Source organism: Podarcis gaigeae (genome assembly GCF_964106915.1).
Source record: "Podarcis gaigeae genome assembly, chromosome: 1".
Lineage (NCBI taxonomy): Eukaryota > Metazoa > Chordata > Lepidosauria > Squamata > Lacertidae > Podarcis > Podarcis gaigeae.
The window spans coordinates 92529568-92554698 of NC_139678.1; the positions used below are offsets into that span (position 1 = coordinate 92529568).

Here is a 25131-nt window from a genome sequence, read left to right on the forward strand (position 1 = left end):
GTGTCCTTGAACTCTGATATCTCTGCTTGCTTGCTTGCTTGCTTGCTTGCTTGCTTGCTTGCTTGCTTGCTTGGAAGTTAGAAGGAGATGTGTAACAGTATACAGATTAGCTTACTGTACAAATTTAACATTTATGTTCATTGCTTCATCCAATTTTGCCAATTTTGGCCCTTTGAAGGTTTCCCACAAGGGAATGGGAACCTCGAGCTGAAAAATGTTTTCTACCTTAGTACTGTACAACGTCATTAAAAAGGGTAAGCGATGAATTTTTAATGGACAAGACTTACGTAACGATTAAAAGAAAAGGTAGGGGTCTTTGGCATGCTACATGTCCAATAGTTTCAGAAATGTATGTGAAACAGCAAGCAACACCTCTGTCCTCATCTGCTGACATTTATAAGGCAATAGCCACAAACACAAAAAATAATCATCAACAATTTTGTGCAGTTCTAGGCAATTATCAATTTATTAGGGAAAGGACAAAAGCACTAGTTCACAGGGAGGAAAAATGTGGACCTTAAGTCAAGAAATTAATTTCCCTTCTTGTTTTCCAGTAAAATAAAAGTCTGAGATCACAGTTGGATCCCATTCATGAGGCTGTCCCAAGAAAAGTAGACAATCCACTTTGATTTTTTCACACATATAATTGTTTTCAAAAGTCACAGTACAATTACTAAACATTACCTAGTCTATTCTGCCCTGTGCAGTCACAAAACCTAGAGAACCTTGCAGCTGAGCAATCAGAGCCTCTGTTCCCCCCTATCTGAATGTGCACAACTATAGCTCCAATGCTTTCCTCCAAGCTATTGCATGCCTTGTCATGAGGAATGCCAGGGGCTCCACAACCATAGGTTATTAATGCTAAGTTATTACAGAGGTGACACTAGGGTGAGGACAAGCATGCTAAAGGCTGGAATGCCAGAATGGGATAGAATCTGGCTTACAGGAAGGAATGCATAAAGGCACCTGGATTCCATTTTCAAGTTCTCCATGAGTGCTCTGAAATCTAGGTAAAAGATTGCTACCCTCCACCCACCAGCTGCTAACTGAAAAATTCAGTGCATTACCCACACCTGAGAAAGAAAAATATTTTCATCCATAAGCCTAAAGGTAAAGGTAAAGGGACCCCTGACCATTAGGTCCAGTCGTGACCGACTCTGGGGTTGCAGCGCTCATCTTGCTTTATTGGCCGAGGGAGCCGGCGTACAGCTTCCGGGTCATGTGGCCAGCATGACTAAGCTGCTTCTGGCGAACCAGAGCAGCGCACGGAAACACCGTTTACCTTCCCGCCGGAGCGGTACCTATTTATCTACTTGCACTTCATGCTTTCGAACTGCTAGGTTGGCAGGAGCAGGGACCGAGCAATGGAAGTTCACCCCGCTGCGGGGATTCAAACCGTTGACCTTCCAATCTGCAAGTCCTAGTCTGTGTGGTTTAACCCACAGTGCCACCCACGTCCCTATCCATAAGCCTACCTGCAACCTACCTGCACCCTAGGACCTTCAATGGATGAAATATCAGTAATATATTTGTATATTGTATGTTTTTCCTGATATTGAGAAATGTTCCCTATTGCCATTAGAAGCAACAACATAAATGGGTGAAGATGTGTAAAATCAACACTGTATGATATCCACAATCAGGACCAGAAAGAAAAATGTAGCTGACCTCCTTTAGTAAGCATAGTGACACACTCAGTGAAGATGGGAGCAGGGCGTGGGTTGATTTAATCTTGGCCATTCTCTGCCTAAAACAACAAAGAATTCAGGGATTCTCTACATGTGTTAAGGTAAAATATAAACCCACAAGGACTCTTGATAGTGAAGCTCCCTGTGACGACTTATTCCCTCACCTAGGTGCAAACTAAAGCTGGGGCATGATGGAAATGAAAACTGTACTTTTATTAAGTAGCACTCAAAGAGGGATAAAAAGCATCGAAGTGTCACAATTAAAGGCACAGTACTTATTTTCTGTCAAAAATGCTGTTTCAGGTTGAAAGAAGAACTTTACTTTTAATTACCCACAACAGAAGTGTTTCTATCAATATTATCTCCTCCTAGAATGGGGCTTTCCACTTTTACTCTTCCTGTAAAAGCACCTCTATCCCCTTTTGGGGATCTTTTCCTCAGGAAATTAAACAGGTTTATCCTGCCTACCAAATCTCTAAGCATACCTAGCTACTTCCGTAGCCAGGCCCTATCTGCCAGCAAAACTTCCAATTTTCTATTTGCCATCCACATTCTTCCCTGGTTGGCCGTTTCTCCTGCCTGTCTTAATTTGAGTTACAGATAGGTAGCCGTGTTGGTCTGCCATAGTCAAAACAAAAAAAATTCCTTCCAGTAGCACCTTAAAGACCAACTAAGTCAGTTCTTGGTATGAGCTTTCGTGTGCATGCACACTTCTTCAGATACACATCTGAAGTATCTGAAGAAGTGTGCATGCACACGAAAGCTCATACCAAGAACTGACTTAGTTGGTCTTTAAGGTGCTACTGGAAGGAATTTTTTTTGTTTTGTCTTAATTTGGTTAAGGATGAGAGGATGAGAGACCATCACAAGCACACAGTTGTTGCGGGTGTTGTTTGTTTGTTGTGGCCACAACTCCCACCCCAAAGCAGCTATTTTGGGACAAGCACTCCCACCTTCACAATATTCATAATACGCCCACTGTTCCAAACAGACTGACAACCCCTGAACTAGACATTCTTTAAATAGCAGATTATTCCCTCACAGCAGCTCTTTAGATAACCCTGTCTTCAAGCAAAAACTACATTAACTATAATTACAATGCTGAATATGGTGTAACATCCACACAAAAAGATAAAAAATACAGATGCACAACATAATCCTTTCTAAAAAGAACACAGATCCTTACAAATTCTCACACTATGCGCCATAATCTTCCTAATCCTGAGTCAAGCTGAGCACATTTCAAGCATTTTCTGTCAGGAAACTGCAGCCCAGCCCCACTGCCTTCACACCCTCCCCTTGCTTTCTGCCTCTCTACATGCAGAAATAAAGGCAGGAAACGAAAAGATTAAGTCATAACTAGCTGCTCTCACCATAAATTTGTGGCAGGAGGTAAATATGTACCGTCGGCTTCCGACATAGCTGTTTGATTACATTAGGTTTCCTTTGCCCCAGTCAGAAAAAGAAGGGAAAGACGGAACTTAGATGCAGCCAGTGTTTACAGCTTAAATTTATTATTTACTATTATTATAATTATTATAATTACTATCATTATTATACTTCATTCCACAGCACTGCAATGTGGATTTTTGCTGCTGTTTTGTATTGTTCCTTAATAATGGGAAAGAAAAACAAACTGGTTGTTGCTTGTATATATGTAACTACTGTATTTCACATTTTAAAATGTTGATAACAAAATTCAATAAGTCTCTGCTTGGCCCAAACATATATTAGAAAACTCAGCAAAAATGTTGCTAGAAATTTTATTATCCTGGTTACTTTACACCCACAAGGTAGGATGACTAGTTGCAAAAGGGACAAAAATACCTCCTACCTTTAACAATGGGAAAGACAAAAGCATTTCAGCTGATTTAGCTTCACTCACCTCTGTATGACAAGCTGCATGCAGCTTTCAAAAATTTCCCACTTCCACACAACTGTAAGGGTACAGGAGGAGCCTTAGCTTGCCTTGGTTTATTGAGAGAGCCAGTGTAATCTGCTCAGCTACAGAGCACAAAGGAATCAAGTGCTCTAAGATTAGAAGATATCTAGAGGGGTGGCCCATCCCATTTAGCTACCAAAGGCAAAACAGGAAATGCTGCCTTCTGCTCCCCCACTGCATCCCCCCACTTCTGACAGTCACACCCCAGTTCTTGCTGAGCTTGATAGGAGTCAGGGTGCCCCTCAGAGCATTGCTGCCCACTAGGCTTCTCTGCCCATGGGTAGGGGAGACGAACGGCAACACCGCACATCTCCCCCTTGGTGGTGGAGCGATGCCTTTGCACTTCTGAGGTGGGCACTTCATCCTGCCTCATGTGTGTGCCATCTCTACTAACCTGACACTCCACCCTCTGACTCTTAAAGCAGCATCCGTTCCCCAACTAGGATTGCCAGTAAATATATCGTTCTTAAAAGGTGTGCTTTTAAACATTTGCCTCATAAAAAGTACCCTGATACTACACATTGTAAATGATTCCTGACTCTCTTTTGAGGCATACCAAACGCCCATCTTCTCTCTGCCGCAATCCCTTCTTAGCACACTTCTTTATGCTAATCAGCCAAACAATTAAGTGTTGCGCTACTTTAGATAAGGTCAAATGACTGCCACCTGGTGCATTGTCCGCCTAAGCTCTATTTTGTACAGCTCTACTAGGATTAGTAACAAGGAAAGGCTCCCCTCGCAAAACCTGTGTGGTTTATTACAGTGCAACCTCAAGAAAGCCACCTTCTTTCCCTCCCTCTGGACTGCAATATAAAATGTCATTAAGAACATTTACTACTAGAGTTGCCAAGCTAAAACCTGGAGATTTGTCTTTTATCTATAAAACTGCTGCTGAATCAAGAGACACAACAATCACTCAGTTATTTTTCCTCAGCTCTTCAACATGCCAGATTTAGAGGGATAGGAAGAATCTCCAAGTTGCAACACTATTAACCACTTCAGAGGTTTTTATGGAGTTATAGCAGAAGAATTTACAACTTGCTTTTGAGTAACATGTCTGTAAGGAAGGTGCAACGCCATAACACATTCTGCCAGTGAGTGTTAGGATGACAGGCTTGTGGGAATATATATTTATTCATTTTCAAAAAAATAAAGTAAGTATATAGCTGACAAGTAATAATAAAAGTTGTAGGAAGGGCCTTGAAAGCATGTTTTCACCCATGTTTGTAAAAACTCAGAATGCAGCAAGTAAGTAGTCTTTGGTGAATTTCAGGGCCCTTGTTAGGAATCGACCATGATACATATAGATGGATGCACTGTATTATAATCTTTCTAAGAATCTAGTGGTCTCGTGCACAGACCCCATCACTCTTCAGAGAGCAGAATTGTAGTCTAGGAATGCAGCTATACATACCTGTCAATTCCGTGCTTTGGCAGAGACACAGCTGATTTTAAAAGTAGCCTGGTGCCAAGTCTATCAGGCGCCACCACTCTTTTCATCTCCAATTTTCAATTTTAGATACCATTTTTTAACATGGCTGCACATGCACAGACTTTTTTTAAAAAAAGAAAATAAATGTAGGTAAACAAAGGTGGTTATACCCAATGGGGCTGAAGAGCAACAGAACTCATTCTTTGTGTTTCTAATTGGAAACCGTGGCTGGTATGGCTACACTGCCCATGGCTTCCTAACGAACCTATTTTCTTGCTCAATCTTATGTTGTAATTGTATTCCCTGGGAGTAAGTTTTATTGAACTCAAGGACTTACTTCTGAGTAGACAATGACATGCATAAGAACTCCACTATTAATATCTCTCTGCCAAGCCTGAAGTGGTTAGGATATTGCTGGATTTTTAAGTGCAAATTACATGTATGTATTAATGCTGATTAAACCACTGAGTTCTACATAAAGGGCAAATTAGATCCACTGAAATTAATGGGCCTACTTAGTCATGTTCATTCATTCAATGGGTCTATTCTAAATAAAACTTAGGGCTCATCCACACTTAACTTTGCTCCATATTTCTAGGCACAGGTCTGGGCTTTCCATGTCCGTGGCCAAGCACTTTTCTTTTTCCCGCCACTTCCCCCATGCAAACAGCAAGTCATAGAAAACCTGAATGACTGTTTGCTCCAATTCAGTGGTGCAGATTGGGTTTCTGGGGAAAGTGGCAGGGCAAAAAGAAAAAGAAAAAGCTCTTGGACAAGGACTGGGAAAGTGTGGCCCTGTGCCTGGGAAGCACAGGGCAAAAAGTAAGTGGGGGTGAGCCAGCTGAATAGTACTGTAAATGAATTTTAAACCAGGACATCCTTGCATGCCTAATCTGAAACAGCAGATTAGGAAGTAGCAAATCAAGTATTGACCAAAGAGGAGGAAAAAAGTACAGCTGCTAGCTTTAAAATAATTTTTAAAAGAGCAGATAAAATGTGAAGCACACTGCACATTTTTAAGACAATGTTCTATACTGTATTCAAGAGCTATTTTATAAAAGCAGAATGGAAATTGAAACAAGTGGGAGATCCATATGGTAAGCAGAACATGAGAATCCAGAGGGAAGTGAGGAGGGAGTCGTAGGCATTTGTGGTGGCAAATACTCCAGCTGCATCAGAAACATATGTTATGATTCTACACCATGACAGAAGGAGGTAACAATCTGTAGATGTTACAGGGCAATTTAAGTCTTAGTGATTATGCCGGATGTCCCATCTTATAATACATAGAATTTATTCTTAACTACGGAAAGGCCTATTGAATACAGTGGTGCATCGCAAGACGAAAAGAATCCGTTCCGCGATTCTCTTCGTCTAGCGGTTTTTTCGTCTTGCGAAGCAAGCCCATTGACAGCTTAGCGGATTAGCGCTACAGCGGTCTAGCGGCTTCTAGCGATCAGCTGTTAAGCGGCTTATCAGCGGATCAGCTGTTAAGCGGCTTAGCGGCTTAGGAAAGGGGGGGAGCGGAAAAAAACCAGCGGGGACTCGCAAGATTTTTTCGCCTTGCGAAGCAACCCCATAGGGAAATTCGTTTTGCAAAGCGCCTCCAAAACGGAAAACCCTTTTGTCTAGCGGGTTTTCCGTCTTGCGAAGCGTTCGTCTTGCGGGGCACCACTGTACACACTTCTGGTGGTGGTTCTGTGTAGCTTCAGTCCTCCTTCTCTCAATACCATTTACCAGTTCCAGACTGCCTCCCTTCATGCTGTCTTTCCCAAGCAAACACCTGAGTTTCATGCAGGAACATGGGAAACTTTGCATTGGTTCCCTATGTCTCACCACAAAGTTAGATGTCATTTGAGATAGGATGGAAAATAGGCAACATTCCTTCAGTGCATTAATTTCTGCTTGTTGGTTACAGCAGCTATCTTGCTATCATTATGGTAGATTACTGTCATTATAATTTTTACAGACCAGAAACTGAGGTTTAGGGTGCTTCTGGACTAAGCAAGGTGCATGATTTCTCAAAAGTAAGGCCACAGAGATCAGTGTGATTACCGTAACTATAAAGCGAGAGTGGGAGAATCTCAATTTCAGGTTATCTTTTTCCAGTCTTTGCATTAAAAAAAAAATCCTCACAAAAATTTATCATTATTACACATTTTTCTATGCAATTTGCCCTGATATCACATTTTAGCAAAACAATTTCCCCTAATTCAATGCAATTTTGTATATTATTTCCACTAATATATGCCACTTTACGGTGATTATAAACATTTCTGTGCATATTGCTTCGCCGGAGAACTGTATTGCAAAAGTCAAAGAAGTGTGAATTTCAAAAGATGGCTGTGTGGAAACAAACTGAATTTCTCCTCCATCAGGTACATGTTTTCTAAGTGGCAATTCCACTCACACTTATTTTGAAGTAAGCCCTGGAGAACCTATTCCAAGTAAATGTGCAGAGAATTGGCCCATAGGTTCCTCAGCATAGTAGCTGAAAACCTGGTAGTAAAATAGGCAATATCTTAAAGAAATAGTACCTGTCATGACAGCAGTTTAGGAGCTATTGCTAGAATGGTAGAAATGAACTAAAAGCAAGCATCACAGTTGACCTGACTTGTACAGGCATATAAAACCATCAAACACCAGTTTTATATCTCTTTAACCATCAGTCTCTCTCCCAAAGTCTACTGGAAATTGTTAGTTGAGTGAAATGCGAAGTTTCCTAGGACAAGGTAATGACTATGAAACTAGCTTTAGTCTCTTGTGCAGATATGCTTTGGATGCCTACTTAACTTAAGGCTCTTTGGCTCAAAAATAATGCTAAGTGTTGTAAACTGCACCCTTAACTAATATACTGCAATTTCAGCAGGTGTAGCTTGCACAACCACTATTAAAGGTGCAGGGATCCTGTCTCTTCATCAGCTGCCTTCCCTAGACAGACTGGACATTTGCAGGGCTGCATGAGTCCCAAAGTATGTGACAAACCAAATTCTCCAGTGGATAGGCCAGCTGGTTTCACAGTGAGTACACATGCAGGTGCGATAAAGGATAGGAGTGAAAAGGATAAAACTAACCCACAGACTCTTTACCTCTCCACAGGCACTCTCTCTTTTCTCCCAGCCAAAAAGACTTCCTGTACTAAAGCTGTGCATGAAACATTTCAGGGAGGAGTCTACTCTCCTCACCCATGTTGCTTTAAAAAATGCATCTCCTGCTTCTTCTCCCTCCAAGGATTGGGATATATTAATGTATAAACGCTCAGATTTGTTGCCTGAGAACATTTAAATTCCAACTGCACTATGTTAAGCCCAGTTGTTGTGTACAGACATGTAATGTCCGCAACTGCAAGCATCTCACTGCCATTTTTCATTATTGTAGAGAAAACTCACAAAGCAGGAACAACCTAAGTTTTGCTAAATCTCCTAGAAAATATACCGTAATTCAACACCTTATGAAATCAACAATGATTTTACCATAAATGTCATGTTGTCTGAATATCTGATTTTAGAGAACTAACCCTCAAATCTTTTGCTTGGAGTCTTACAGCAATTCTGTAATTCGCCCAATATGTCTACTTGCACTTACCTCCATGTGCCATTACCCAGTTCATCTTGGAAAAAGATTCTTTGTCAGGATATTGTGTGATCTCAGCTATATTTAAGAAAAGGGGAAGGTTCCTGAAGAAACTTGAAGTTCCCTATGTTTAAAGAGCTAATTTCATTTCCAACAGTTCTTGTAAGGTACATATATTCAAAACAAGTCAATGCCAGGCAGATAACAGCACAGCAGGAGGACCAGTCTTTCTTGAACAAACTGAAATTTGCCACTGAGTATAGACTTGTTTTCAGCCTTGTAGTCAATGACTGTAAGCTCCATAAACTGGTTTAATAATAGCACCACTAAGCTCTTAAATAGCACTTTCTACCCAACCCAGGGCCTTAAAGCCCTTTACACACAATAATGGATTAAACCTTTCAATGCCAGTTGAAAGCATGCAGGGAGAAGGCATTGCAACCTGCATTTCAAAGATATGGAAACCATGGTCAAGCTGAGCTCTAGCATCACACTAGGGTACCCAAGTAAAAATGAAGGCATCTTCAACTGTTGATTGCCTTTAGGTAAGTATATTTGTTCCTTTGTGCATAAAGATGTTTCTGTTTGCTCTATAGGACTTAAGAGACCACATGGAACCAATTTGAGATGCCCATGGACACATTCTGGAGCAGCATCTGGAAGGCTGGAAGTGCATTTCTACCTATATCTGATCTCACTGGAACTAAGCCTAAGGTATGTCATGCTCATCTGATAGCTATACGCAGGTAACCAGGTCAGGAGACTGGGTCACAGCACTGAAATAGTATCTAAGACAAATTGCTCAAGGTCATCACCACCTTTTTTGATCAAGGCAAGGCTCCCACCATCTCTGTATAGAACTGTTGCCTCACCTCCTTTCAAATAAGTCATCCTAATCAGTTTCCATATTAGAAAGCATAGTAAGTTGTGACTACAGGCTACCCACCTACCAAGTGTCATTCTCCACTAGAATAGTTGTACTTAAGATGCTGCCAAGTTTGACAGACAATTCACAAGGACAAGTTTCTCCACATAAACATGTATACAGTACAGGCAACTCACATCATAACATGAGGGCTTGGTTCCAAGAATTGTGCTGATAGGTGTAACTTGTGTATAGCCAGAATTACCCTAGCAGCTGTCCCACAGTGAGCTAGCTTGCCTTCTATAAGACAATCTCCTCACCCTCCTCAAGGAAGGGCTTGAAGCAGGAAGAGTAGTGACGACTTCCGTGCAGGAGAAGTCTCAGGTTGTAGGCACACAACCATCAGGGGAGGGTATATAAGCTGGCAGGTGGGGTGGGGTCTCACTGTTACTACAATTGCTCCACAGGGCGCAGATCTGTGGTAGACTGTTGCTTAGTGGCATGTGTGCAGGTGTGCATCCCAAGCACCGCCAGAGTTGCTGCAAGTGCTTATTTTGTCAGTAAAGACTTAACTATCAGACATGTGCCTTCCGTAGCTGGGGTGGGCCAGGGCAATACATCTCCTCCAGGCAAGCAAAGAGGGCATGGAGCAAGCCAGTGAGAGAGGTGGCCCAGGTAGTCCCAATAACCTGCCTTGGATTAACGGAGTGTTTTCCATAGGTTCTGCCCCTAGATGCACATACTACATCCTTTTATCACTGGGCTCCCCATCTCCATCCTGCTGGGTTTAAGGGACTTCTCAACCCAAATTCACCAGCAGCAGCACACAATTTCTGGCTATGTACAGAGATTGAAAGCTCCCATATCAACCCGCCCTAATTCATCTCTACTTCGATTAATTTGTTATCTGATTTGCAAAGAATGCATCTGTCTAATTAAGAACTCCATATATGTTAGTACAGTAAGTTTTAACTTCACAAGTTGTAAGTAACTAGCAAGGTTGGCCCCCAAAGAGTTTTGAATCTGTTTTATATCCTTCCTTCATTCTGTGGGCCCAATGCATTCTTTTCACCAAAGGGTCACCATTCAAGTAAGGCAGGGCTTCTCAAAGGCTTTAAACAACAAAAGCGATGTCCAGATGTTTCCAGTAAAGCCATAGGTTAGATGTAGCAGGGCAGATTGCTCAGAAGCAACATTAACAGGGCCTCTTCTGTTCTTTTGAATTTTGGATTCTGGACGTGACAGACAACACATAAGATGAGCTTTGTTCTGATAAAGTGGGGGATACAGATACATAAGGATGATAAAAGAGTGCAAGGAATAGATTTGGAATGCTTGGGTTTTGCAATCTGAAGCTTTTCTAGACAGCTGCTGAACAGAGTTAAGTTCCTGATACTGATGAAATTTAACATTTTACAAAATAATCGTGACTGTGGTTTTCCGCACTCCACTACAGAAAGATGGGTTACAAGTGCCATTCTGAGTTTTTGGATTGTGAAACCAATTTAAATGGGATTGTTTCACTTTATTCAACTGGATTTTCACTACATTTCACTCCCAAATCAAAATTCTATATCCCAGAAACCCAGTTTCCACAATCAGAGCAAAGTTGTGCTCATTGTTATGCATTGTTAGAAGATTTCATTTTTGAAATGAAATTTCATTTTCATTTTTGCTTATTTATTTAGCAACAGCAGTAATTTTGACTTTCATATATATTCCAAAATTAGTTGCAAGGCAGGGTAGGTAGCAAGGAGGCAGAGATAATTGGAGACACACACAGGGAATACTAACAGACGAAGGGAAAGTTTGCAGTGCCCTATTGCCCTACTGGCCAATAATGCCATAAGCTAATGCCAGAGGTGGGATTCAAGATGACCTTAACAGATTGGAGAACTGGGCCAAAACTAACAAAATGAATTTCAGCTGGGATAAATGTAAGGTTCTACACTTAGGCAGAAAGAAACAGCTGCATAAATATAAGATGGGGGCATCTGGCTTGCCAGCAGTACATGTGAAAAGGCTCTAGAATTCTTTGTAGACCACATGCCTAAACAGTGTAATGCAGCAGCAAAAAAAGTTCACATGTGCTTTAACCCCTTTTTGACTTATTGCTGATTTTAATTTTCTTTTGAATTTTTTTATTCTTGTTTTTAATTGTTTTTATTGCTAATTTAAATGTTACATTCTTTTTGTAAAATACTTAGAGGGTTTTTTTAACAGTCAAGTGGTATATAAATCTTGCTAAATAAATAAACTGGACTCTGGACATACAGACACAGTGAGCAGAGTCTGGACACACACTAAGTCGCTTCCTGCTCTTCCTTGAAGGTTCAAAGGTGAAAGATTCTACCACTATCTCAGGCTGTTTTTCACACAGCTAAACTGCTCTTATGACAAGTAAATGTTTAATATCCACTGTGAGCCTTTCGTCCCGCAGCTTAAGCCAATTTGCTTGTTGTCTTTTCCATAGCAGAAAGAGTAAACAAAAGCTTTCCCCTCTTCTTCCTAACACCCTTTTTCATGTTAGATAACTGTCAACATCTCCATTCAATCTTTTTGGTCGTAGGAAAAGCTCCACGCTTTCTGCAGCTCCTCCCCACTGGCCCTCTAGACATGTCTTCTTCACTCCAGATGTTGTTGGACTCCAGCTCCCATCAGCCCCTGCCAACATGGCCAATCATCAGGGATGATGAGAGCTGTAGTTCAAAACACCTTGAGGGCATCAGGTTGGAGAAGACTGCTTATCATTCCTCTGGGTCTCCACTGAATTCTTTCCCATTTGTCAACCGTCCTTCTTGAATTGTGATGCCTAGTTTTAATTTGTCTAGTTATCAAATAAAATCCTGCTTGATAGGATACTGAAATATATAGTGAAAGTAAAACTACAACATGTCTTCAATATTATATAATTTGCATTGAAATTATGTTACTTTTTAATAGAAAAAATATTTTAAAATAAATATCAAGATGCATATTTACTAGAGAACCACCTTGTCATGTCATATGACAATTTTAACTTTTAGATCAATGAACAGCACAATCCTATGCATGTTTTACCCAGCAAAGTCAATGAGTTTTACTCCCTACTAAGTGTGTTTAGGGTCGCAGCCAAATATTTATTCCCCCACTCAAAGCCATTACCAAATCTATTGATTGTGCTAATTAATCATTAACTGCTCATACTTCATGGAGGTGACCAACTCCTGGGAAAGTACGAAAAAATCAATGAAAGTTTCTTTGAATCCCAGTGAAAAAGGCCTGCCCACCTACCAACTGCACTATAGTTGAGAGAAATATATTTGCATAAGAAAATTTTGTATCTTGACAGTAGAAAGAGAAGATACACAAAATAGCAAGACCCGTGGACTCTTAATACCTTGCAGTATAAGTGCCAGACAAACCCGTTTAAATGAGCTAAAGAAGGTGATGCATTCCTAATTTTGATCACTTAGGTCAACAGGTTAGAATAAGAACCGAGACAAGTATGCATGCTGACATCATTATGGTAGGGATGTTCATACAATTCATTTATCAAAGTGCTCGTTCTGAACGGCTTTGAAGAGACCATATGTATCACTGTATCACAGTGGGAAACTGGTTTCTTGTCCATTACCGCAAATTTTTCCTACTTCTACACTGCATGGCTGTTTTCCTTTACTAATGTTTCCTGCTTAAACTGATGTAGTACAAAATGCTATAAAGTTACCCTGAGAGGCCAGTTGGCAGTAAAAAATTATCTTATTGTTTACCAATATGATGTAAGAACACCAGTAAGAGGTACACATACATATTTATAGAAAGGCATTTCTGTAGATATATAAATATAGGTGCTATTAATAAGGATAGATGTGCATGATAAACCATGCAGAGTGAGAAATTCTAAGCAAGCTGGTGATCACACTCACCTCTTGGGGTTTCCACTTTCTATAACGCCTTCTACAAGCACTGTAACCATGCTCGATAGACCTTTTCTAAAAGCATATAATGGCCAAGGAGGTATTGCTCCGTACTGATTATATTAGCCACAGTTACCTCAATACTTTGCCAAACAGTACCCGGCTGCCTTGCCAAAATTACAGCTAAATGGCGACAAAGCCAATGGGAACAATCCCCATTGGCCTTAGATTGCCTTTAGATCAGAACCTTGGCAAGGATTGCTAAGTATGTGTGTTGTGAGATTCTACCGTTAGGCACTAGCCATAATAATACTTTCCACATCTGTGGAAATTAGACACTTTTTGGAAAGTGTTTCCCTTCCACTGAATATGTTTTGACCAAAAGCTTTGCAAACTCTCATTTCAATTTCAAACTACGAAGCCATTTTACCCAAGAGCTCTGTTAGGGGGAGGGGGATAATACTCAAATAGGACTTAGTCACTCTTGATACAGAAATGAAGCAGATAATCCTTAAAGGTGGTTTCCTGTTGCAACCCGGGGAGGGGGGGTGTTCTCTAAAGGCAGGTAATCCTTACTGTTAAAAGTTTGAATTAAACATTTTTGCAGTACTGTACAAGCGTACAATTAAAGGGACTGTTTTCCTTGACTTTTCTTATGATACACTACACCAGCCCCCAACAAATTGAGCAACACATTCAAAAGGGGTCAGGAACCAGAGAGGATGCCAGCAGAACTCTGCACGATATACTTAAGATAGAACATGTCATTCACCAGACAAAACGGCGTTTATTTCAACAGATCAAATGAGACAAGCCAAGAAACCCTTCAAATATCTCCAGGAGAAACACATCTGTTATCCCACATGCATAAAGAATCTACTTGCATATTGTTCACGTTACATCTTCCTCTGAACTTGACGCAGGTCATTTTGAAACTATGCACTAAATAAAATACAAGTTTCCGAGATACAGACAAGGGCGTAATTTTGACCACATGTTTGCCAGGAATGCCAAGTCCTCAAAAAGGTGTTGCTGTTGTGTGTGTTTTTTTAATGTTAACTAAACAGAAATTGTTCTCTAGCTTTTTAAAAGTATTTCATAAGTTAAAGTGCTTTTCACCTATAATAAAAATAGACAGTTTCAAATACAAACCGTAGCTGTATATCAATTTTATAAAGCCATTATGTCAATAAATACTGAGTAGAAAATTTAAAATTTGAGGCAGATTTACCACTCCTAACTCCTAGTGAGGCAGGCTGCGTTCCTATTAATATGCCTCTTTAGGGTAACCTCTCCCCCTCCCTTAATACTGTTTTTCACCAGCAATTGATATTTAGTGGCATATACTGCCTCAGAACATGGAGCAATGGGAGGAATCACAGAACGATGGTAGAGCACATGCTTTACATCCAAAAGGTCCTGGGTTCAGTTTCCAGTTGAAATGAGATCAGACAGCAAGGCTGGAAAAGCCCCTTGTCTGATGGCCCTGAAGAGTTACTGCCCTACAGAGCATCTAATACAAGGGTAGATGTAGCAGGGACCCGATCAAGAAAAAGCAACATTTTATGCTCAGGTTTCAGGTATTATGTTTTCTAGTACTGTATTGTTTCTTTTAGAGATGATATGAGTCTTTAATCCAGACTCACATCGGGGCCTATGGAAGTAAAATTTTCCTTAATATCTGGTGGTTGTAAGGCCTGGTCCAAACAGGCAGCTTGCTTCTGTGGGTTGCTGATTGGTACATAACCACATTAAAGACAACTTCATTTGGCAAGCTGTTTGTGTCTGCAACAATCTTAACCACACTAACCAAACCCTTGGTTACGGTGGCATACCTGAAATCACCAGAGCAGTGTCAGAAGCCGCTTCGCATAAACAGCTTAGCCCACAAAGCTGACCTCATACAGGTGTAATAGAAGCAGCTACGCATCTGCCTGCCTGGCTGCAGGTATAATTTAGGCTTCAGGAAGTTAATAAAGAAGGAACTATCAGTCTTGATTGAGGGGTGGATTTGTGTTTCCTCAAATGAAATGAAAATGTTGCATTTCTTCATTGGGAACCATAGAGGCCTGTCTCAGAAACATTTTGAGCCCTGATTTCAAAAGGCAACAACATAGCTAAAAGAAACCCTGTAAAAAAAGCTACGCATCCCACTAAATCTTGCTGTTATTTGGTACTATGGCTGACATCCCATGATCTCCAAAGGAGAAAAGTGCTAATGATTTTGAATACTGGGAAAAAATACATCAAGTTCTTGGAACTATGCAATACATTCACAGATCTTTCTACTTCTTGGAACCCTAACCTCTCCAGCACTATTAGTATCCTACAGTGTGCCTAAAATGACATCATCCTATGAGATGGAAAATGAATATTAATATTCGAGTTTTGAACTATACCAGTTCCTTTTACACGTACATCCACATGCTAGAGGTTAAGGTGGTCAACAAACATACAATTGCTGAGCAACTAGAGTTGCACATAATGCCTTCATTTTGAAAACAAACAGGTCAGATTACAAAAGAAAAGGTTGCACACGTATTGCCAGGATCATAATAAAATGCATTCAGGAAGCTTATACCATGATGTTGTGAAGTCATAAAATAATCAGATATGCCTGGAGTCTTGGAAAGAGCTTTAGGATTGGCAGCATTCATGTGCTGGTGACTTATTACTCTCCCTGTACATGGAGCGGGGCTTCTTTAACGAAGGGCAAATAAAACAGAAAATAAAAGAAAAAGAAGAGTAGAGTTCTGGAGTTACAGTACTTTACTCACTGGCTCTAGTTTCTCTCTTTTCATCAAGAGTAGCATGCTGAAGTTCTGCCTGGCTTGTACCACTATGCTTTCCCACTTCTGCTGCCTTTCTGCTATGGGGACAGGAGACTCTGTAACTCAAATTGCTGCCTCCTTCAATACTTCAGAGAGAAGTCTTTCTCCCTGCCCAATCAGAGAAAGCATGGGTGTGTCTTTTGAAGCAGGAAGCACGCATGCATACATACATACATACATACATACATACATACATACCTACATACACTTTTCCTTCTGGGGCTGGCTAACCAAGCTTCCTTTGAGGGTGGACATGCAATGAGTCCTCTAATTGAAGGGCTGGCCAATCCGAGATAGGGCAGGGATATTGAAGTTGCCGATCGACAGGTGGCTCTGCATAGCAGACTGAGCAAGGATACTGCTCACCTATTCACAGTATTTCCCATTATGGTGAGATGTATTTCTATAGTTGTCATTGCTAAATTTGCATCTATGCATGTAAATTAACATTAGCAAATTTTATACATTTGCATTTTTTATGTATTGGGTGTTTTTTGTTTTTTGTTTTGTAGAACACAAGTGGCTACCCAACTGCCCTCTTCACATCTTCCTAGAGTTCTTTTTTACTAGCTCCCTATCCTCCCACCCAGCAATTATCAAGAGCGCAAGAGACTGGCCAAGTCAGTGCAAGTCAGCATTGTTCTGTTGGTGGCAGATTGGTATAGCTGATAGAGCAGTTTCTTCTCCCTGCCTTAGCTAGCATAGAGCTAGGCAACCTGCCAACAGCATGGGACCCAGTGGAAAATTATTTGCTTAAAATCTTCAAAACTGATTTTTCTCCTCCAATATTTTAAGGACTGCGTGGTACTATAATCCCAGCCACAAGAAAGCCAATAGGAGCACCTGTAATTGCTTGAGAAATACAGCTGGTTGCCAACATTGTAGATTACTTTTCCAGCAAAGGGTGTCTGGCAAATCACTCCCTCCATCAAATCATACTGAAGGCAGCAGCAGGAGGAGGAGGAGGAAGACCGTAACCACCATAATCTGAGATAGGCACCTACAGTAGGCTATATTGCTGAGAAATTAACGTGCATGCACCTTCCTTAAATCTGATTTGTACTTTATGTGTACTTTAATAGACAGCATGAAACTCTATTCTGGAAAAGCTGTGGTTGTATTTCTATTACCTTAAAGCCTTATTTAAAAAACAAACAAACCCACAATTAGAGAGTCCTGATCTAGACTGCGGAGGGGAGAGGAGTTAATCCTTACATACAAACACACAGAGAAAGTCATGCCATTTCCTCCATAAAATTCGTTCCCCTGAAATGGCAATTTGCCCCAAAATGGAAACTACTATTTTCACCCAAACAGTTTTCCTGTGGCTTAAGGTAGAATTTTCCATGGGGAAATTGGCAAATCCATATCTTAACTGCTTCATATGTAAACAAGGAATGTCTTCAGCGAAGTGACAGATATTCAGAGAAGTTTCAGAATACAGTACTCATAAGCTTTAATGAATCTGATCTACTTTCTGAGGCAAAGCAAGGCTCGTTACCAGTATATATAGTGGAATAAGTATATGTACTTGAGTTTGAGTTTCGTTTGCATATTCATTAGGTACTTTCCTTATAGTAGGTTTGTTTTTTGCATTATTATTAAATGAGCCTTCAGGTTTACATAGAATCATAGAATTGTAGCAATGGAAGGGACCCTACAACTGTCCCTGGGTGGCCTCGAACCACCTACCTTCTGCTTAACAACTAGACGCATTGACCCACGGTTTTTATAGAACTTGTCTCTTTAATGCTATGTAAACTCTGGTTTCCTTAAATAAATAAATAAAATAGGACTGGTAAACAAACTAGGCCTGTTATTCCTGCATAACACCCCAATCCTATCCATGTCAATTCAGTTCCACTGAATTCAGTGGGTTTACTCCCTAGTAAGTGCACTAGGACTGCAGTCCAAACCTTTATTTGCATTACCTTTCTTCATGTGAAAATCACTTTAGAGGCCATCTTGATAAATTACAAAAATGGGCCATGGGTTGGCACAGAAAAGGGACACTTGCTTTCATAATGTGTGTATGTCTAGTAAATACAAAAAGACAGCTGAAATAGGGACAGAAAATAACACTGATAACACCAAATGTGTGAGATTCTTAGGGGTTGAAACTAGCTTTTGTTTGAGTGTCACTATACTAAATTTGAGATCTGTGTGTGATCCCTAAGTTTTTTTCCAGTTCTGACTGAGATGCCAATCCTATACACACTTACCTGGGAATAAGTCTTAATTTTGTAACAAGAACAAGAGAAAATCAACTGTATGTTTCACTGAATGTTGATTTCTGTATTGTAATAAAATGGCCTCATGAAGTACCACTTGCCTGGAAACTCTGGAATAGACCGGTTCTTTAACAGATGGCTGACTCATATTCTTTAACTCCCTTGACAGGTAGTAATCTTACTTGACCCTTAATGTGCACTCAGAATCCTCTTTAATTTTAATTATCATCTACCTTGACCCTATGACCATAGTATTTCTTAGACATATGTATAATAGTGGATTGTCATCATATCACAACAGGATGGGTAAAATTGGCATAAACTGGATTTTCCCAAGGCAAAACCACTGAGTTCTACATTCTTTTTGTACTGTTATTGTTGTTTTTTAAAAAATGGATAGTAAGATTAATCCAAATTTTGTATGGGATTTGTGGCAGCACACACAAATAACACCATTTGGGTCTCATAAGCCAAGCTCACATATGAAATAAATAACAAGGGTCATAAGCGTTCATATGTACAATTATTACAAAGTTTTTACAAAAAAGCATTGGTATATCAACAATGGTTCTACTTCCTGTCAAGAAGTTGATGGAACCAAAAAAACATAGTTGGGAAGGGGCCATAGCTCATACTTAGCAGATTCAATTCTTGGCATTTGGTAACTGTAGGAAAGATCTCTGCCCAAAACCTACTGAGTCATCAAGGAAGCAACACTTTATTTGAAACCTATGCCTAATTTTTGTTCTCTTCTCCAGTGATTTCTGTTTTGTTCTAATATTTTTTCTCTGCCTTGTTACCTTTAAAACTCAACAAAGATTATTCCAAAAGAAAAAAAGAAACCAAAGCTTGTAAGAATCCATCCACAGATTCCATTTCTTACTAGGACACACACAAAAACAGATTGCAGGGGAGTTCAGAATCAGCCCACCTAACTAATGTCCTAGGGGTCATTCATATTCTGAGGAGAAAAATTCTAATAGCCCAGCCAAACATGTATGAAGATATTTTAAGAACTCAGCAAACGATGTGCATCTTCGTAATTCCTGGTGTTTAACAATCGTAACTTTAAGAGAAACATCAGATCAAGCCCACAATGGGGGTATTCTAGGAAGTGGAGCATGAAATGTCCTGTTTTAAGAGCCATAAGTGTTGGCTGCTTGCACTAGTGCAAAAGTTCTCAAATATTCCAAGGAGGCCTTTCCACACTAACTTGTCATGTGAGAAGCCCCTGGCTGTCAGTTATACAACTAACCTCAATGAAGGCTGCCTGTCTCAAGCCATTCAAAGGCAGGTGTATTTCTGCCTTGTAGAGAAACTTCTGACATGTACATCACACCCACCAAGGGTGGCCAGTACTGCTTATGGTGCTAAGCAACATCTCTGAGGGAAGTTTAGAGATCTGAAGCAATTCCACTTGCTGAGGCAATATTTTCTCTTGAACTCCAGAGCTATAAAACTTGCAGAACACCAAGATACACAAAGCATCTGCAGACCCCACACAAGCCACACCACAGTCATGTTGTTTCAGACCTAGATCTTCAGTTCACATCCACTGGAGATGTCAGAGGTCACAACATGAAAAAGACCAACCAACCTCCTTTGAAAGCCACAATCCAGACAAAAGGAAGCTTATATTTTGGAATGGAACAATATGAACACAGTCAAAATTATCTTTATTCTGATCAGGATCTTTAGACACAGTAACATCAAACAGTATGTAAAACCCTTTGATGGAAATTTAATTCTTTTAAAATATGCACAAGGTAATTGAGAACACATTTTAGAATACTTGGGTTGTAAAAGCAGTAGACCTGCAGCTGCACAGCACAAACAACACTGAAACCTTTTTTCTTCTGCCTGAAAATGATCTCGTGGACATTCACCACCACGATGCATAAATCTTACCTTGAAACCAATTCTTCAAAATGCCCCTACCCCTAACCATTGAGGTGTATAGGGAAAGACCAGCCCCTAGTGCTTAAGCTTTAAAATTAGACCTTTTATCATGAAACCACAACTGTGAAATTCCCTTCTCAAGGAAGCCTGCCAGGACTTTGGCAGAAGACAGGTGAGATCTTTCTTTCTTAGGCAGGCATTCAAACATATTTAATTTTCTGGATAAATTGTTGGATATGACTACTGCTACATTCTTTTCCTGGTTTTGCTGTATATTTAAATAACGGCTAGAATGCAAAGCCCACACACAACTTTCCACATGCACTGTTGTGCACAGGGCTGTCTTAAGCATATGCGGTGCCAGGGTACAAAGATCCGCCCAGCGCCCCCCCCCCAGGTTGCCCAGGGTTGTTGACATTTTTTAGGGGGGACCCCAAAGTTGTTGATTTTTTTTTTAGGAAAGGTTCCCCAGTGACACCACACTTGTCTCTACTCCAGAAAAGAAAACAGAAAAATGTGTCTGGAGGCTGCAAAGAGGAAGGAAACGGGCCGTGGGGGACTGTATATTAATACCCCACCTTTTCCCCTGACAGGACTCAAGGCAGCTTACAGACCCCACTAGGATCCCACCCCACAGGGTCCTTCAACTCCAACTCTTCAAGTTCCGCCCATTCATCCTCAGGATCCAACCATCCCATTTATGACACTTCTACAGGACTCATGACAATACTGGAGCTAAGCAGTTCAATTATAGCTAGTTCTTAAAAACACAGAGAGAGACAGAGAGAAATTGGTTGTCTTCTCAGAATCCCTAACGATGATAAAACTGATACCTTGGAAGAGGCCTAGAAAGAAATGTAGAGTCAGACTTTGTGTATGCCCATTTTGGCATTAAGAAAGTGGTGTATCCGTCCATTTGTTCCTCACTTCCTGAGCCTTGAGTAGAGGAAAAACAATGTTGGAACTGGCCCAGACCATTCAAACTATTACAGTGCACGGTCACTTAACTGAGTTCGAGCCTAACACAATTACCAACCAGTTGTCCTGCAAAATATACATATATTATAAAATAGTGGAGTCTTCTGAAGAAATGCAGAGCAATTTAGGGTTATTACAAATAATCTCAAGCCATTACTTGTCTGTAATTAGAATGATTGAGGTCTGAAGCTTGCTGCTTGGTTTGAAGGAATGAAAACTCCTAGGCTGCAGCAATCCTTCAAGATAGTAATTTAGAGGGCTGTAATAGCATGAAACAGGACCCCTGACAGATTCCTTCAATTACTGTAATTCCAAACACATCAAAAGGGTAGCTCACTTAAGATTTTTACAGAGGATTAAAACAAATAAGCATAACCAGTACCTTCAATTTAACCGAAAAGCATTTTACTGCTGGCACTAGATTAGTGTATTTAACTAGCAAAAAAATAAACAAATGCTCTCTCAATCAAAATACAGTGCCACCTCAAGAATATCATCACAAATAATCAGATGTCAGGCACATTTAAGCCCACAAAAATCAATGTTTATGTTTATGTCTCCATTAGTTATAGCATGTGACACGGGATATCAGTGTGTCTTTTAGTTATAGCATGTGACATGAGATATCCTATAGGCACCACCTGCATATTATTATTCTGCTTCTATTATCTGGATTAGGAGCAGGGAATCTGTGGTCCTCCAGATGCTGTTGGAATCCAACTCCCAACAGCGCCACCTAGTATGAGCGATTGTCAGAGGTGGTGGAAATGGTTGTCCAACAACATCTGGATGTCCACAGATCCCCTGAACTGGATAATCCAAGATTAAGAGGTAGCACATAGATAAAAATGGGCATAAATATTTGTTCTAATCCACATACACTGCTACTTATGTGAGTGCTGCAATGCCAAAGAAGCTCTTCCTCTGTGAACAGGGAATGTGCAAGATGCAACATGTCAGCATCAGATGACCTGCTCGGTTTTCCTCTGCCAGATGAAGTAAGGTGTGTGGTTACATGACGCAGGTCCTTCGTAGTAGTGGCGCTCAGGCTTTGCTTACTGCTTAGGTTCAGAAGGGTAGTGAAGACACTTTTTTCGGAGAGCTTTTGGTATAAGTGATAATTGAGTATTGTTCTAGATGTTTTCTGACTATTTGGATCGTGTTGCTTTGGTTTTCTTTTGCAACTGCACCAATTTTTTGTTGTGCTTTCAGTATTATTTTGTTTACACTTCATTTTCCTGTTGTCTAACAGGCAACAAGGCAGGACATAAATGTATGCATACTTTATATCGGTGATTCCCAATCTGTAGATCGTGATCAGGAAGTGAGTTGCTAAGACTGTTCAAGTGGGTTGTGGGTTTTATTAGTAAACTCAAAATAATTATTGCTTTTAATCTTTAACAAGTATGATGAACACGTCTTACACCTGAAGTGTTCTTTTTATCTCAGGAGAAGATTTTCATGTGCCCCCTGCTTCAAGCTGTCCTGCCATTTACCTACATTCTAGTATTCTACCAGAAAACCTTTGGAAGGTCTAGACTTTTGATTAGCTTCCCATCACCCTGAAGAACCAGGCTGAATGGCTGAAAAGAATGGTCCTTTTTAGCTTCAGTCATTGAAGAACTAATCTAGCAGTGGCAGCGGCAGCTACCCTCTGAGTGAATGAAGAAAGCGAGGATGAGAACATTTGCTTGACCTCTCAGCCTTTCCACTGTGGTTCATATCTCTAGTGTTTTGCTAACAGAAGAAAACTTCTCCAGTGCACTGATGAGGCTCAGAGACTAAACATAACATCTTCTGGTGTGGCTTCACTTCAAATGAAAAAATATATTCATTCTCTCTTCCTGCCGTCTGCCTGTGGTGCCAGTGCCAAATCTGGGCAAGAAGACAAAACTTAAGTATACAAAAGAATGCATTAGACACAGCGTCCAGGAGTTTGAAAGTATAAAGTGGACCAGTGGGAGATGTATGACTGACTCAAGTAGAAACATTTAATCAAAGTTCTATGCAACTAGCCCCACTCCCCATCCCTCCCCACCCCCTGGTGGGGTGATTGCCCTCCCTGAACTAATACCGTGGGCTATGCTCTATCCAGTACACATGCAAATTATTCATTCGTGAACATTTAGGGTCAAACTCATCTTAAGCCACATTCATTCCCCAGACATTCACTTCTGCTGTGTGCATTAATCTGCTCCAAGTCTATTTTCTTCTTAAGTGTTTATGTTTAAACAGTTTTATTGGGGAGCTGTTGTTTTGCAACAAAGCAACCTAACTCTATTTCCTGATACTGACAGATCTTATCCTCTGAGCATCCATCCATAGGCAGAGTGCACAGGCACAGATGTGAAGAGAATGCAGCCACTAGCCTATAATCTGACAGGAAGCAGCTAACACCTCCTCACATCCCAAAATCTTTATGGTACCACCTATGTGTTTTTCCTCTGCATAGTGAATCCCTGTAACTTCATAATAGAAGCACTTAGGACTCTTGAACGCAGCATGAGAAGGGCAGTGCAGGGGAACAGATGTGGGCACTCACTGTTTCTACTCCCAGAACTGCAACTCTCCCTGCCCCCCCATTGTCTTTTAGATGTTTGTGGGTGGAAACCACATTCCCAGACTTAGGTCTCTGCCAAATGTCTAGGTTGCCCCCATATGATTTTGTAAAACAGCTAGGGCATTGCTTCTCTAAACTTTATGAAATAAAGTGCCCTAATAAACTTACAAGAGTGCCTATGCTCCTTCCAGTCTAAACATCTCAACGAGAGAATATACCCACATGGATCCTCCACTCCTTCAGCCATTTCTTCCTTTATACAGTCAGTTTCTACACTGACCAATGTGGTGTGGAGAAAGTGAATAGACAGAACTCCTTGGTTATTTTGGATTGGAAGATGCAACATTTAAATAAATAAATAAACACGTTCTCCCTCCCCCATAATACTTGAATTCAGGGGCACCCAAGGAAATAGATAGACAACATATTCAAGAACGATACCCCCCCCCCATATATACATATATATTTCCATCAATGCACAATTAAAGTATGGAGGTCGCTGCCATATATGTGGTGGTGACCACAGCCTTAGAATGATTTCAGGAATTCCATGGAAAATTGAATTATTAGCATTTACTGGCTGTAATACCTAAATGCAATCTCCATGATCAGAAGCAGGAAGGGCAAAGGCCTTCATGCCATGATTATGGGCTTCCCATAATCGTCTTGCTGGCTATTTTGTAGAACAGGAAACAGTATACTAGATAAGGGTTGGGGTGCTAGATGTTGTTGAGTTCTATTCTCATGAAGGCAGGGTTGATGGGAGCCAGAGTCCAACAGTGTCTGGAGGGCCACCATTTACCCATCCCTGAACTAGATAGATCTTTGTTCTGATCCAGTTGGCCCTTCCTATCCCCCATTCCTGTTTTGGCTAATACACTGAATGGCTTACAACTCATGCCTCCCTCTTCCTGCACCACAACAGCAACCTGGGTAACTGATTGGCAGCAATCTGCTTCAGAACCCAACTCCCCTGTTTCAGTGATGATGTGACCCACATTGCAAAATCCTGAGATTTCCTTTTGTTTAGGCTATAAGCAAGGTTGTTGATGGTTTACAAAATGTTTGGGCAATGAATCACCTAACTTATATACAAAAATATATTTGTGCACATTACCAAAGCATCAGTGTAGCTGCCTTCTGAAGTAACTATAAGGTAATTTAAGAAACAGAATCAAGGAGTTATTGCCTTTGGCGCAGAAGCTAAATTTAGTCCAGAACCCCATAAATCAA

At 40.6% G+C, this 25131-nt stretch overlaps 1 protein-coding gene and 1 long non-coding RNA gene across 16 annotated transcripts in view; one reads left to right on the forward strand and one right to left on the reverse strand.

The window, feature by feature from the left end:
• Window positions 1-25131, reverse strand: part of MYLK (myosin light chain kinase) — a 179858-nt gene that overhangs the window by 137963 nt on the left and 16764 nt on the right. The window contains exon 1 of one of the 14 annotated variants that reach the window (XM_083725420.1): window positions 3574-3713. The exons of the other annotated variants lie outside the window; for them this stretch is intronic. The gene's annotated coding sequence lies outside the window, so the exon portion shown is untranslated. Of the gene's footprint in view, window positions 1-3573; window positions 3714-25131 lie in introns of those variants that run through there. 14 annotated transcript variants of the gene reach the window in all.
• Window positions 1608-14544, forward strand: LOC310852647. 2 transcript variants are annotated; one of them, XR_014568335.1, is made up of 3 exons: window positions 1608-1789; window positions 9232-9349; window positions 14072-14544. It is a non-coding gene; the product is annotated as an uncharacterized lncRNA (long non-coding RNA). The 2 variants fall into 2 exon arrangements; XR_014568336.1 differs by lacking the exon at window positions 1608-1789 and adding an exon at window positions 2550-3080.